The 16687-nt window shown below is 36.1% G+C and overlaps 1 protein-coding gene across 1 annotated transcript in view; it reads right to left on the reverse strand.

Annotated features, from left to right (window-relative positions):
* plekha6 (pleckstrin homology domain containing, family A member 6) overlaps nucleotides 1-16687 on the reverse strand; it is a 104960-nt gene that overhangs the window by 73945 nt on the left and 14328 nt on the right. Inside the window, exon 2 of the mRNA XM_016240666.1 lies at nucleotides 9508-9637. The gene's annotated coding sequence lies outside the window, so the exon portion shown is untranslated. The remainder of the gene's footprint in view (nucleotides 1-9507; nucleotides 9638-16687) is intronic.

Below are 16687 nucleotides of genomic sequence, written 5' to 3' on the forward strand. Positions count from 1 at the left end.
CGAATTTCTGTGTTTTGTTGATAATCGGCACGCAAGTGCTCTCGACTCTTTAGCTCTGCCCATGCCACGCCTCCAGGAGCTCGTCTGTTTTAGGAGAGAATTGTTAAGCTGTATCTTTCTATTATAAATATGATCAAACTAAAGACTCTTTGGAGATATGAAGGATGCAATACTATGTACTCAAGATTAACATGAGATTGAGCAAAACCGTGTGTGTTATGTCCGTTTTAATGAAAACAAAAAAGGCTGTTACGCTACAAAATGACAACAGAGTACAATAAAATTATCATAAAGATGATAGAACTTGACCCTGTATTCTAATTCTTCTGAAGACAACATACCAAGTTTATGAGTTCATAAATGCAATGTCCTATTCATGAACAAATCATTGTTTTCAATTGGATCCTTGCAATGAGTTTTTCCTGTTCACAAAACCAGTCTGAATGATTTGCTCAGGAATCAAAATGATCCAGTTCTTTGATTTTAAAATATAATCTTACAGTTGAAGAGGAAAGGTTTTCATTAAAAAGAAACGGTCACACAAAGCTTTAGAACACTCGGAATATAGTGCACAGGTATAGTGCACACTTTTATGATGATTTTAGCACAATTTTAAGAGCTTGAAAACTTAACTTGCCATTTATTATAATCACATGGAAAACAGCAATCAGCACATTCTTCAAAATACCTTCTTGTATGTTCCAAGAACAAATGGAGTAATAAGGGTTTGGGACATGAAGATGAGTAAATAACAGAGATTTCATTTTCAGATGAACTGTCCCTTGTTCTAATTTCATTTGAAAATCCAAACAGACTGGCTTTAAAGCATGCGCTCAGTCACCAGCCCTGCAAAGCTTTTAGACAGGTGGCTTATTTATGCTTCCCTGGTCACCATGGAGTTAGTGCCAGTTCTCTAGTCTTGCACAAACACACACATTTATATTAGAAATGGACGGTGTGTGTGTGTGGATAATGAGTGCGAGGGAAACCAACAGAGGGACAGGGCAACAGTGTGAGGACACTCTGTTTGCTCTGGTTACATAAGCATAACCACATGCAAATGTCCACACACACAGTCAACATACAATCTGTTCATAAGGAATAAAAGTAGCTAGACGGGATCAAATAAAAAGGACCTGACATGGATCTAGTATACAAATGAAACCCTGCAGAGCGTTTTATCTACAGTAGCCTACAACCAGAGGCAAAGTTTTGAGCACAGCAGGGGGAGATTTCTCAGAAATGATGTGATCTGTTATTCCAGTCCATTTATGTCTGCAATGTCTCAAAATGAGGAGTCTAGAGTGCTTCCACCTTCGGCACTAGCCACAGTCGGGCTTCGACCGGGCTCTTTGACTTTATCAAGAGGGAGTCAACACAGATGGCCAGTTACAGACACAAACAATCACACACATACTCACACGTCGAGTCCTTTCAACACAGGAGATAATCCGAGGCACACGCATGCTCGGGCGAGGCCCGTTGGGGAATGTTATTTATCGCTATTTGTCCGACCACACAGCAGCTTGATTCATTGCCTAGGGTCTAACGTCTCGTAAGACCCACAAATCTCCCCCTTCTTGGGCCAATTAAAACATTCTAGCACCACAATCCTTTGTTTTCATTCAAGACCATTAACTTGTAATTTACCACTAATCTGTAAACCGACACAACCACAAGCATCTCAAACCGTAGGGTACAAAACTTTAAAGGCTTTTTCTCAGTCACTGGTGTTGACAAAAAACAAACAACAGTTTAACGCCATTTGTCATAAGTTAGTTTCTAATTAGCCATCAGAGAATTTATTGGGCCACACTTTGATAGGATGGAAGGACGATACGGGCCACAGAAAGACCCATTATCCCAAGCCCAAGTGAGACTAAAATGGAACAGGTACTGGCAGGTTCCATGAACAAGAGGAATTTAGGTTATTTGTATGCCACTTACACTGAGTAACCCACTGGGCAAAGAGCACTAAACCTTTTATCTTATCAATGGTGGCACTAATTTTGGAATCCCTAGTGAGGCGTGAGCTTGAAATAAAATGCTGATAACCAGCTAGAGACTAAAGGAGCATGAGAGAACAGAATGTTACTGACCAACTCTAAAATATTATATTGGTTATCTTCAGCTCCTCTCGTTTCAAATTAGCCTTAGTTTGGACACACTTTTCTCATATTATCATCATCTTGAAAACGTTTTTCTTTAATGGATGAGCTGGATCAGATAGTTAAGGAAAACAGCAAGTGGCCAGCATGCATGGAAACTCCTCCAATAATGCTGAAAACAACAACAGTTTAACGCCATTTGTCATAAGTTAGTTTCTAATTAGCCATCAGAGAATTTATTGGGCCACACTTTGATAGGATGGAAGGATGATACGGGCCACAGAAAGACCCATTATCCCAAGCCCAAGTGAGACTAAAATGGAACAGGTACTGGCAGGTTCCATGAACAAGAGGAATTTAGGTTATTTGTATGCCACTTACACTGAGTAACCCACTGGGCAAAGAGCACTAAACCTTTTATCTTATCAATGGTGGCACTAATTTTGGAATCCCTAGTGAGGCGTGAGCTTGAAATAAAATGCTGATAACCAGCTAGAGACTAAAGGAGCATGAGAGAACAGAATGTTACTGACCAACTCTAAAATATTATATTGGTTATCTTCAGCTCCTCTCGTTTCAAATTAGCCTTAGTTTGGACACACTTTTCTCATATTATCATCATCTTGAAAACGTTTTTCTTTAATGGATGAGCTGGATCAGATAGTTAAGGAAAACAGCAAGTGGCCAGCATGCATGGAAACTCCTCCAATAATGTTTAAAAAGCATCCCAGAATGTACCTCACAAAGCTGTTTACTAAATAATTACCGATATGTTACAGCATTAATTTACCTCAAAACTTATAGAAAAGAAGGCCTAAGTATTTTTTTTGTAAAATTAAATAACTTGGATATTATAAATAAAAATAAAATAATGTTTAATAAATAGAATAAAAATCAATTTTAAATATTTAAAAAAAAAAAAAAAATTTTTTTTTTTAAATAAACATTTTATAAGCAGGGTATATTTACTGACTTTGGCCAGAAAAGCTGCGATAGGCTCCAGCATCCTGCAACCCTACATAGGACAAAATAAAATAAAATACAATACAATAAATAAAAACATAACAAAATAAACTAAAATAAAACAACATTAAAAAAAAAGAAAATAAATAATTAATACACTGAGTTCCAATTATATTTTTGTTCAAACTGAATAAAAAAAAAAACCCTCTGTGAAAGCACACACATTTTCTCGTTATGCTTAACGTCGACACCCTGTGGCCATATTGCAAGAATAACTCCACTGTCTCTCTTGATAAATAGAGATCACATTAATTGCGCTCACTGTTTTCATGAGGGAAACCATTCCTTGGCAACGATTCAGAAACAACATGTGGTGAGATAAAGAAAAAAAATGAAATAATGAGCTCTCTGTCATTTTTAATCCAGAATCCTTCACAGTGACCAGGTCAGGTTAGTAGCAGTTCATAGGAAATGATTAAAAGGATTTCTCCATGGACTGGGAAATTATTAGAAACAGCCATGTCCAGGTGGATGAGGTTCCATCTCTGGGTGTAGGTTTGTTTTGGAAAGCTCATGTTTGTTCGTGCGTATTAGTGGCTTGTATAAGTCACATGTGCAAGTTAAAAAGATCTCAACACATCTCTCCCGATGACATCCGGCCATGTTTAGACAAAGGTGCATTCTCCGTGTCTGACGTCTCATCAGAGAGGTATTTAACTCTGTCCTGTGGCGAAATACTGGAGGTGTGATTAGCATGTCTCTACAAGCAACACAACTAAATTCCTCCAGAAAATGTTGGACCAGGTTTCCCACTCAACCTTATTGTAACCTCTTTTGCCTACTGTTTTTATGACTACTATGAATTCAGACATACTACTCTTTCCACATGCTGTAAAAATTGTCATAATTAAAGTAAGGTATACTTAAGTAAGGTACTTTTCAGTATATAATATTTCAGTATTTCATTATTATATAATATTTCATCATTAATGAATTATACTTTATTTGTTTTACAGTGAGGGTTGGTTTAATATGAACAAGTATTCATTTACAGCAACATTCTGTGTAGCATAATGATCATAACAGTTTCCCCACTGGACACCTGCCAAAATGATCTCTATGCCAGCAGAGAGCGAGTGCAGGACCCCTCAAAGAGCAATTAAACTGGCCAAAGCGGTACACAGAACAAAGGAACCATATCACTAAAGCACCATAAGTCAACCCACTCTCCCGAATCCCTGTCTGATATGACTTCCTGCGCCCCACCTCGTCTTCTGCTCCCTCTCTTTCATATTAGCCATCTAAATGATGCACCAGAGACAGAGGTGGGAGGAAGTGACTTGTGCAGACAGCACACAGATACCGAAGGCTCTAATTTACGCTGTGTGTGTGCTGGATGGGGGGGACACGCCTATGGAAACTGGCTATTGCTAATAATGCTGTGGTGGCTAATTAGGACCCCAGATGGCCCTTGCGCAGTAAATCAAGAACAGACGATACAAGTTGCCGTTTCACCTCACAGCATCAGCCCTTTATTCCAGACTGTGTTCTTTGTTGGACAGCAGACTTTTGCCTTGTTATTTAGTCCTGGCTTTTTTTTCTTTTTCTTTTTATCTCTGTCTGGAATCTTTATGACTCACAACCCTTGCAAGCAAATACTGTGATATTGGTAAAGCTTTTGATGCTATTCAATGGTAATACTAAAAAAATTTTTTTTTAAATAAACATTTTATAAGCAGGGTATATTTACTGACTTTGGCCAGAAAAGCTGCGATAGGCTCCAGCATCCTGCAACCCTACATAGGACAAAATAAAATAAAATACAATACAATAAATAAAAACATAACAAAATAAACTAAAATAAAACAACATTTAAAAAAAAGAAAATAAATAATTAATACACTGAGTTCCAATTATATTTTTGTTCAAACTGAATTAAAAAAAAAAACCTCTGTGAAAGCACACACATTTTCTCGTTATGCTTAACGTCGACACCCTGTGGCCATATTGCAAGAATAACTCCACTGTCTCTCTTGATAAATAGAGATCACATTAATTGCGCTCACTGTTTTCATGAGGGAAACCATTCCTTGGCAACAATTCAGAAACAACATGTGGTGAGATAAAGAAAAAAAATGAAATAATGAGCTCTCTGTCATTTTTAATCCAGAATCCTTCACAGTGACCAGGTCAGGTTAGTAGCAGTTCATAGGAAATGATTAAAAGGATTTCTCCATGGACTGGGAAATGATTAGAAACAGCCATGTCCAGGTGGATGAGGTTCCATCTCTGGGTGTAGGTTTGTTTTGGAAAGCTCATGTTTGTTCGTGCGTATTAGTGGCTTGTATAAGTCACATGTGCAAGTTAAAAAGATCTCAACACATCTCTCCCGATGACATCCGGCCATGTTTAGACAAAGGTGCATTCTCCGTGTCTGACGTCTCATCAGAGAGGTATTTAACTCTGTCCTGTGGCGAAATACTGGAGGTGTGATTAGCATGTCTCTACAAGCAACACAACTAAATTCCTCCAGAAAATGTTGGACCAGGTTTCCCACTCAACCTTATTGTAACCTCTTTTGCCTACTGTTTTTATGACTACTATGAATTCAGACATACTACTCTTTCCACATGCTGTAAAAATTGTCATAATTAAAGTAAGGTATACTTAAGTAAGGTACTTTTCAGTATATAATATTTCAGTATTTCATTATTATATAATATTTCATCATTAATGAATTATACTTTATTTGTTTTACAGTGAGGGTTGGTTTAATATGAACAAGTATTCATTTACAGCAACATTCTGTGTAGCATAATGATCATAACAGTTTCCCCACTGGACACCTGCCAAAATGATCTCTATGCCAGCAGAGAGCGAGTGCAGGACCCCTCAAAGAGCAATTAAACTGGCCAAAGCGGTACACAGAACAAAGGAACCATATCACTAAAGCACCATAAGTCAACCCACTCTCCCGAATCCCTGTCTGATATGACTTCCTGCGCCCCACCTCGTCTTCTGCTCCCTCTCTTTCATATTAGCCATCTAAATGATGCACCAGAGACAGAGGTGGGAGGAAGTGACTTGTGCAGACAGCACACAGATACCGAAGGCTCTAATTTACGCTGTGTGTGTGCTGGATGGGGGGGACACGCCTATGGAAACTGGCTATTGCTAATAATGCTGTGGTGGCTAATTAGGACCCCAGATGGCCCTTGCGCAGTAAATCAAGAACAGACGATACAAGTTGCCGTTTCACCTCACAGCATCAGCCCTTTATTCCAGACTGTGTTCTTTGTTGGACAGCAGACTTTTGCCTTGTTATTTAGTCCTGGCTTTTTTTTCTTTTTCTTTTTATCTCTGTCTGGAATCTTTATGACTCACAACCCTTGCAAGCAAATACTGTGATATTGGTAAAGCTTTTGATGCTATTCAATGGTAATACTTGGTTATTTTTAAATATACTATTTTCTCCAATCTTTTACACAATACTTCAAAACCTATAACATTCTAAATGTATTAACATAACAAAAACATAAAAAATTTATAATACTGCTCCTCCATATTTAAGAAAATAAACATTTAATACATGATAATTAATAATATCATTTAATACAAATAATTAATACATATCTGGGTCATATTTCACCTCAAAATAAATGTAATAATAATAATAATAATAATAATTGTATTGTTATTAATAATAAAATGTTTTTGTTGTTGTTGTTGTTTCATTGTTTATTATTAATTCAGAGATATATAACATTTTAAATGTACATTTAGTCATTTAGCAGACAATTTTAATATGTGTAATTACATAAGTATAATATTTTATACATTTCCTCCAAAATTCTCACTACCGCAATGCATACTTTTATTAAAACTAAATACATTAAATACATTAAACTAAAAATTGAAAGTAAATGCAACTAAACAAATTCAGCACAACAAAAGCTGAATTTAATTTTGACATTTAATTTTTTGCATTACAGTAATTATGACACATTACAATAAGCTTACATTGACATATAGGGGCGTTAAATGTCCTCGACTCTCATGAAAATAATAGTTTTAAAAATATTATTAATTTCCATTATGCAAGAAATATCTTAATACTACGTATTTTAATTAAATATGCCCTACATATTTATTTTATGAGATTCATACAATAATTCAACAACTCTTCTCATCGACTTAGATATGCTAAGACATTTTCTTATCTGCTTGATATGCTGAAACTGTCTTGCTTGGACAGTTTCTTGGCAATTTCGTTTGTGATATTCACCCAATTAGGAGAAAAGTGGTAAAAGCTTTCCTTGAAAAGTCTAAACTGCCTTCAGACTTTGTGTGCTGCAAGGGTGTTTAGGGAAAAGGTGTGTCTAAATGAGCTTTTATCTCCTCATAAACTCAGATAAACATCACACTCCCACACTGAACACTGAAGAGCCCCTTAGACACAGGACACAAGTGGGGTATTCTTTCCCTCTCCCGTCTGTCATCTTCAAGCTTTTTGTTCACCTCTCCTGATCCGTCGGCCAGTGCCAAGTCTGTCCATCCAGACACTGAGGCAACTATTCACGTTGAGGGACGCCAGCCTGGTCCAATCTGACAACTGCCACTGCCAAACCAACTTCTGCCAGCTGACTTCTGCCATAGCACCAATGCTAAAAAGATCATATATTAACATGCAATTACAGCAAGGGTGGATCGTTGAAACCTATGCTGTTGTGGATGCAAAAGTTAGGCTTTATAACCCAAACTGCACTGCAACCGGTTTACATAGGATGCTTTATAACTTTCAGCACAGTTCTCAATGTTTAATTTATGTATTTTCTGCAGATGATGGCAGCCTGCCCATCACAAATTAGCATCTTTGCATTTCCCTCCAAATCCAAATATAGCGTAGAAATTAGCAAGTCTAAAATTCACATCAGCGCCGCAGTTTCACCATGTGCTACTAAGCTAAAATTAAGCCTAGTCTCCCATTAAAAATGTTAAGCTGCCTCGTGGCTTATTGGGTTTGAAACCAGAATGGCAGGATGTATATCAACATCAACAACAACAACAACAACCCTTCTGCCAGTTTTTAAATCAGTTTGTTTTCCAGATTTTGGAATATACCGCAGCCACAAAACAGGTGCTTGGTCCTCATCAGAAAAGAGTAAATCAATTAGCAGGGGTTGGTGAAACACCGTTCAGGAATGATTCACATTTATATATATACTGTTTTTGCTTGGTTTGAGGTGATGAGGGCATATTTCTGTTACGTGCTGCACACCTGGGCATCTGGATGACCTCAGACAACATCTGTCTTAGCATGTGTCTTCACTGCCTTTAAGCTAACCTGATGAATCATAACTTAAAGTCAGTTCATCTGTGCATAGGGATATTGTAGTAAAACATTAGAAAATGTGTTTATTTAAATAAAGCTGACATAATACAAAATAAAATATATATACATTTAAATATAAATATATATATATAATAATGAATAATAATTTATTATATATTATAATATATTATTATTATTATATAATATATGATTAAAAAAAAAAAGTTGTCTCGGCCACAAAGTGGAAAAACAAACAAACAAATAAATAAATAAGCTGAAGCAGTAAAATAAGTAACCTTAAAATAATAAAATCTAAAGCTAAAACTTAACCTAAAACTGAACTAAAATCTTAAATTAAATAAAACTTGAATATTGAAATGAAGCTGAAATCAAATAAAATATAAATATTAGATGAAAGGCTTAAACTAAAGGAAAATGTTAAATGCTGTCTTGGCAACTAACTGAAAAAAGTTGAAGCATTAAAATTGGTAACTGAAATTGATAAAAATCAAAAAATCAAACTAAAGCTAAAACTTAAACTTAACTAAAACTAAAATGAAAACTAAAATAATTTAACCTTGAAATATAATAATAATAATAAATACTAAAAAATAAACTAAAATTACAGTGAAAACTGAAATATAAAAACAAAAGATAAAGGTAATATTGATAAATAGTATATAAGTAATACTAAAACAACACCGATATGTTGGATCTTTTAGATCACTTCTATAAGTCCTTTAGGTGTTTGCATTCACTTCATATGCTCATGTCTAAACACCTCATATCTTTAATATTTACCCTAGATCTGCAAGATATTGTTTTTTGTAAGACAGGAAACATTTGGACTAGCCTCTTCTGGTCTTTAGACAATGCATCCAAACCACCTTCTCCGTCTAGACACCTTGTATCCCATATCGAACACACACACACACACACACACACACAAACTCGCATGCACCTATTGACTGCCTCACATCCATCCTGGAGCTAGCAACTGAGAAATGACAGAACAGAAACCAGCCATTTGGATGGAGGAAGAAGGACTTTCCCTCTCTTTTCCCACCCATCTAGAGATTTCACAGAAGAAAGAGGTGATCCTACCTTGCTGGGAGTTTTTGTGGCTGAGAATCGTCTCTGTTAAGTCCTCGCAATGCTCTTCCTTCACTGCCTCCCTCTCTTCTCCTGGTTACTGTGCTCCTGAAGCGTGGTGGTGTGGTCTGAAGGGGGGTGGCTAGCAAAGAGAAAGAAAGGGAGAGGGTGAGTGAGTGAGTGAGTGAGAGAGAAAGGGAGAGCAAAGAATCAAAAGCTCCAGGGTAAAGACGGCGAAACTTGAAACCACCGGTGGCCCTCAGACAATAATTTCCCCCTCTCCTTTCTTTCTCCTCCACTCATCAACCTCAGAGTAAATCCCTTCCTGGTGTGTAAGAACAGCTATTTTCCCCCTCCAATCCAGATTCGATAAAGAAAATGAATAGGAGAATTGGACATCCAGCTGGGCCGTACCTAAAAATAGAGCCTGTAAGCCAACTTCCTTTTTTAAACATACTTGCACACAGAAATGCAGCACTTTTCATTTTCCCACACTCGGTTCCCTCTAGTAATAGCATGATTCTTCCAGAGAGAGAAAGCCATGGCAACATTTTGTAATAAAGGGAAAGGGCTGAGGTCAGGTGCACTGTGGCCGGCCATGAGAGAGTGTCTGACTGAGCATTAGTGGAAGGCTAACAACCATACTAAAGACAATGGTCTCCTGAGAGGCATGGAGGACTTGGATATGGGTGGTGATTACACAGCACACTTTTCATCATCTTCTCGCTCCCTCGGTGTGCTTTTCATTGTTCCTCACGTGCACGTGCACCCACAAAAAGACATGAACTAAGCACACACACAAGTTTTTTGATTTCATACAGGCCCCCTGTGCAAAAACACCCAGTCAGTTTTGTGAGAATGTGCAAAGCCAAATAACACTAGAGAAAAAAAACATAACATTTTATCAAGCTTACATGGGGTTTGAGTTACAAATACTGGGAAATTTCAATCTACATTTATTTATTTAAAAAAAAATTCTGGCCAATATAGAGAGGTTGAAGATTTCATGCTATGGCTGATAACCGATAAATGATCGATATTAAAATTCTACATAGCATTGTATTTATTGTTGTATTGTATTTAGTTCAAATAAAAAAAAATGTAAATTAAAAACAATTTGTTGTTTTTAAATGCAACAAGTGAATTTAGGCATCACATTACAGTATAATGTGCAGTACAGTATAAAAATTGATATTTTGAGGACTGCTACATTTTTTAGTGTATATTAGACTTTTAAATCTTTAAAGATTATATAAATAAGAAAAATAAATGTAAAATACATTAACAGTTATTTTAAACTGCAATAATCTTTCGTATTATATATGTTTGTTTGTGTGTATTTTCAATCAAATAAATGCAGGCTTGGTGACCATAAGAGACTTCATTAACAAAACATAACGTAACGTAACATAATATTATATTATATATATATATATATATGAATTCCAACCAACTAAATATATATGAATTCCAACCAACTATATAAAACCAGACACAATTTTGGTTAGCTATTTGAAACTTTTCTGAACAAGAAACCTAAAGTTGACTTAATAAGAATTTATCAACTAAATAAGACATTTTGCAGTCAGTGAACTAGTGTTAATGAGACTAATCTTCATGCATCAAGCTCCCTTTATTTTTTATCTTTTCTAAACAACTAATTTTTACATTGTATGACTAATATTACAAAGTATTAGATAAGATTATCAGTAGTCTTCCTGTTTGTTTTCGTGAAAACCACAGAAATTATCACTTATAATCTGCACATGTGCCAGTGCGCCTGTGAGTAATTACTGAAGTGCTCTGAGCCTTTATATTTCCCTATAATCACACACACCCACAAGCTAAACCGCCCGAGACTTCCCGGCCCTCTCCACGCTTCTACTCGTGTTCAACGTTACGGTATTTCAGCAAGGTCGAGGGTTAAATGTTGTCAGACCCACTACTGTAGAGCAGCAGTGTTTGCGGGAACAAGCCAATGACAGCGGCTCTATTAGCCAAAATCCACGCCGAGCTACTACTACAGGCCTGCTGAGAGTGCGCTAACACTTTTTCATATTTTATGAAGCTGTTTTTTAGAAAACGGTGGCAAATGGCACAACTGAAGCTACAACTAAAACATTCCAGCTATTTCTCTTGTGAAATAGCTGGGCTTTGGCTGGGATGTTTTTTTAGTTTTTTTTTTTTTTGCATAAAAAGGATATTGCTACTCTAAATACGGTTGGCTATCACTGGAAACAAAAAAAGCTTCACCTACACAGCACATCTGTGTATGGTATTACTCTGCTTTCTATCTAAATCATGTTCTGCTCAAGAGAGAATGGTGGGAAAATACCACAACAACTTCTTTGTTCAACTAAAACATGTCTATTGTTACAGGATCTTCACGGTTCTGCGGAGGTTGCACGTTCCCCCAGCTGCCGCTCCTCTAATTCTCTTTCTCATCTGGTCTTACAGGATTTAACAGAAAGAAAAAGACACAAGAAAGACCTCTTTCTCCCACAGCAGGTGACCAGGTCAACATAGGACCACTACAAGGGTGTAGAACTTAACATGTGTCTCTATTTGAAGAGGGGAAAAAAGGGAAAAAACGATTATGGTGTCCAACGCTTTGACAGTATTATGACCAATAAAGTTCAGACGGTGTACAGATGCTGTCACTTAAAGCACACGTGATTCAGAGAGGTTAGCAAACTGACCTTTTGGATTGTCCAGTGATCATTAACCAGGCAGTGCAGGGAACATGCTGTACATGGCCACAATCAACATTGCAACATGGCAAAGTTCGAAAGGTTATCACTCAAAATGGCTCATAGTCTTGACCTGACAGACACACGAAACTTTTAAACACAAAAAAATGTCAAAGTGCGATGAATTTTAGCACCACTGTATCTTTTTTTAGGCCTAAACAATTTAGCTTTGTCAACATATTATTGAGGAAATAAAACCATTTTACATTTTTTTATAATTTAATAATCAAAAGTTTTGCGGTTGACCAGGTATATGTTTTTGAAAGACGTCTCTTACCATCACCAATGAATAGAAAGCATTTATTTGAAAAAAAAAAATATTTTGTAACATTATAAATGTCTTTACTGTCACTTTTGATCAATTTAATGCATCCTTGCCGAATAAAAGTATTAATTTCTTTAAAAATAAAATAAGAAAATACCCCAATCTTCTGAGCGGTAGTATGTACCTTTTGATGAGCAGATTGATGTTATGGGAAATACTGATACTCCTGATATTAATACTGTATTGAGAAAACTGATTGACAACCAAAAATATTAATTGTGTTTCAAGCTCAAAATGGCTCATAGTCTTGACCTGACAGACACACAAAACTTTTAAACACAAAAAAATGTCAAAGTGCGATGAATTTTAGCACCACTGTATCTTTTTTTAGGCCTAAACAATTTAGCTTTGTCAACATATTATTGAGGAAATAAAACCATTTTAAAAATTTTTATAATTTAATAATCAAAAGTTTTGCGGTTGACCAGGTATATGTTTTTGAAAGACGTCTCTTACCATCACCAATGAATAGAAAGCATTTATTTGAAAAAAAAAATATTTTGTAACATTATAAATGTCTTTACTGTCACTTTTGATCAATTTAATGCATCCTTGCCGAATAAAAGTATTAATTTCTTTAAAAATAAAATAAGAAAATACCCCAATCTTCTGAGCGGTAGTATGTACCTTTTGATGAGCAGATTGATGTTATGGGAAATACTGATACTCCTGATATTAATACTGTATTGAGAAAACTGATTGACAACCAAAAATATTAATTGTGTTTCAATAATAGCGATTTTATTAATTAGTTATCATCAAAAGTAATGAGTAGAAAAACCTTTTACATTTTTTTAAAAAAGCAAGCCCAAAATAGTTGTTTTAGATCACAAAAAAAAACGTAAGCTGTATCTATCAAAAAATAATATTCCAAATTTAAACACTGATCTAGATAGGAGAGAGATTTTGTTGGAAAAACATGTAGGCGGTGCTATTATGTTGGAAATGTGTCCATATTAGGAAGCCATCCATTGACTTTAATGGCTCTGAAGACATGAGACCGGACTCTTTTCCCATGCCCTATCAGCTGAGCTGTGGTAAATAGGACAGATGAGCAGAGACCATTCAGCGCCTGAGAGAGATGAGTTTGTAAGGGAGAAGGACATGGGCTCCAGGAGATTTGCTAGCTACATGCTAATAAATCTGACTATCAACGACTGTCACTGGACTGTATGCCATGACTACTGCTGGCTGCAGGGATGAGGGCAGTGTCAAGGGCAAGACATCTTGGAGGGGACAGAAAATACTGACATCACAAAAATACTAAAACAGGGAGTAAATCGCAGAATGTATGCTTGGCCAAAAGAGACTGCATGTCCAGCAGTCACTACAGATATCTCACTGCTCGTTTCTCTATTTTTTACAGCGACATTATATCCAACCTAGGAGCCATATTAACCATGGAAGTAATTTATGCCATGGAAGAAGTAAACAACTCTGCAAATGAGGACAGATGCAACTGGAGGCCAAAGCAAAGAACGATTAAGCAAATTAGCTCTTGAAATAGTTCTTCAGTTCACTGCTGCCTCAGATATTTTAATAATCTAGTTACATCTAGATGGGTGCACACTACGATTATTTTCTGTCCTTTACAATTTTTGCTTCTCAGGTCGTACAATATTAGACTGAACTTTCATAAAATGATCCAAGACTGACAATAATGCCCTATACAATAATGCTGGATCTTTGAACTTAAATCTTTATTTCCTGAGGGTATGAATGAAGAACTAGAACTCTCTTGTTTTTTTGTAAAAAATTGGTATTATCGTTACTGCTTTATCTTCTCTCTCTCCTGCTGTGTTTGGTGTATTTGTAATGTTTGGTCATTCTTTGAAGTTGTATACTTGTAATATTCTGTTACATATGTGAATGATCAAAATTTCTTGGAATTCTGCTTGTGATTAATTGAGGTTTACCTAAGATAACTGAATTCAGCTGATTGTCTTTAAGTGTTGACCTACTTAAAAAGGGTGAATGTTGTTTGTTAAGTGAGCACTGACGATAGCAATGGGCTGAAACGTTTGCTTGCTTGTGTCCATTTGTTTTTAATTCACATGCACTTTTGCACAATGCAATTCATAAATATTAAAAATAAGTTTTTGTAGACTTTTTAGTCTTGAGTGGATCAGTGTGCGGTTAGCCACCCTCTTGCTCATTTTCAATAATGCCCTATACCAAATATTTTCATACCAAGAACCCCCAAATATTACAATTTCCTACATTCTCAGGAAAAAGGTACAAAAGCTGTCATTGGGGTGGTAGCCTTTCAAAAGGTACTATATTACACCATCTACTAATATGTACCTTTAAATTACTAATATGCACACTTTATGGAAAAAATATATAGAGTGTACCTTTTCACAAGTTTTATTACAGTTTTAGCACTTTTTTTCCTGAAAGCATACAAGGAACCACCTTCCTAATATATACTGTAACAGTAATTATATATTTTAATATCTATTTTCTAGTGCTGTCAAATTGATAAACAAGTACATTCTTGAATAAAAAAACGTATAAAACTACATTCCGTGACACAAAAACAGTATTACTTATAAAATTATAGTCGATTTTAGTGTCCGCAATGACACTCAGAGAAATACTGCAAATGGAGTGATATAAACGGTGAAACTGTTGTGAGTTCTGTTATCACTAGAATATCACACTCCTCTCAGCCAATCAGATTCGAGAACCAGAAAGAACTGTTGTATAAATGTATATATTTAAGAAATATTTACATGTGTGTGTGAGCATACCATAATGGGAGGCTGTTTGGCTGTGGTTGAGCCCAATGGGATGAAGCTCCAGTGGTTCCAGTGCTATACATATCACTGACTTGCTGTTCCCCTCTCTCTCTCTCTTTCCTTCCTCTCTGGGCTGTGAAACAGCAAGGATGACTCTTGTTTAGCATCCTCTCCCACACTGTGTGCTAGCTTCCCTCCCTGAGGAATGTACATGTCCTCATTCCCCAGAGAACTCCATTTCCCAGAATCCTCCCAACAATTATCATCCCCCAGTTCACCTAACATAGACACGAATGTAAATGACTTAATGCACTTTTCCTTCTAATTTTCTTCAGTTAAGAGATGAACCTCTAAACCTCTCCAGAGTGCAGAAGACTTCTTTTAAATGGCAAATGACAGTAAGTGCAGATTTTCCTGGAGCAATTAAAGAACTATCAAAGTAGGCCAGCAGTAATACACGAAAGACACTTGTCCTCTTTTCTGTTCAAGTCCAACTATCGTCTTAAATCCTCCTTGGTCTGCCACTGACTGCTTCTGAATCTTGGAGTGTTGATTGAAAAAAAAAACAGCTTAAGACTGACTCATAACAGAGGAAGATCTGAATAGAAGGAGATTACTCTTCATTGCAGCGATTGCATTTTTAATTTTCAGAGTGTGCTCAGAATTGAATACTAGCTGGATACAGCATATTGCAGTATATACTGCATACTGATGCTATGTTTAAAGGTAGAATGTGAAGCAATATGCTCTATAGGAAATAATAAATGTTCCTTTCATGTGATATTTAATTCAGTGTTGCATGCAGTTAACAATTTTGCTCTTTTGATCCAATTTGTGCAAAAAATATTTTACATTTGGGTAGTTTATTCATTCAGCATGCTGTACATTGCATATTTGACCAAATTTACATTCATACAGAAAATTTACATATGTATTTCAGATACATTTTCAGTATATTTCAGCTTACATTATATATGTACTGTATATGTATATATTTATATCAATGCTTAACGTCAACTGTTTGGTAACCAGCATTCTTCAACTCAATTCTATACATTTGTGTTCAACAGAAAAAAAGAAATTCATACAGGTTTGGAAGAACAAGAGGGTGAGTAAATGAGCTTTCAATTTTGAGTGAACTATCCCTTGAACACAGTCCAGGTCTCTAGCCTTAGATAACAGAGATAAACTGGCTAAAGCCCTCTGGGAAAGATAACCAGAGACCAAATCTACTGAATCATCATTCAGGCAGCCACAGTTATATAACAGTCCCACAGTGAGGATGAACAGCCACGAAGGACGGTGTCAGACAGCAAAGGTGGGAGATCGGGAACAAGGGCGCAATTTCACAACCTTAAACACACAAATCTGATACG

This window comes from Sinocyclocheilus grahami, unplaced genomic scaffold (assembly GCF_001515645.1).
Source record: "Sinocyclocheilus grahami isolate Dianchi unplaced genomic scaffold, SAMN03320097.WGS_v1.1 scaffold3.1, whole genome shotgun sequence".
NCBI lineage: Eukaryota > Metazoa > Chordata > Actinopteri > Cypriniformes > Cyprinidae > Sinocyclocheilus > Sinocyclocheilus grahami.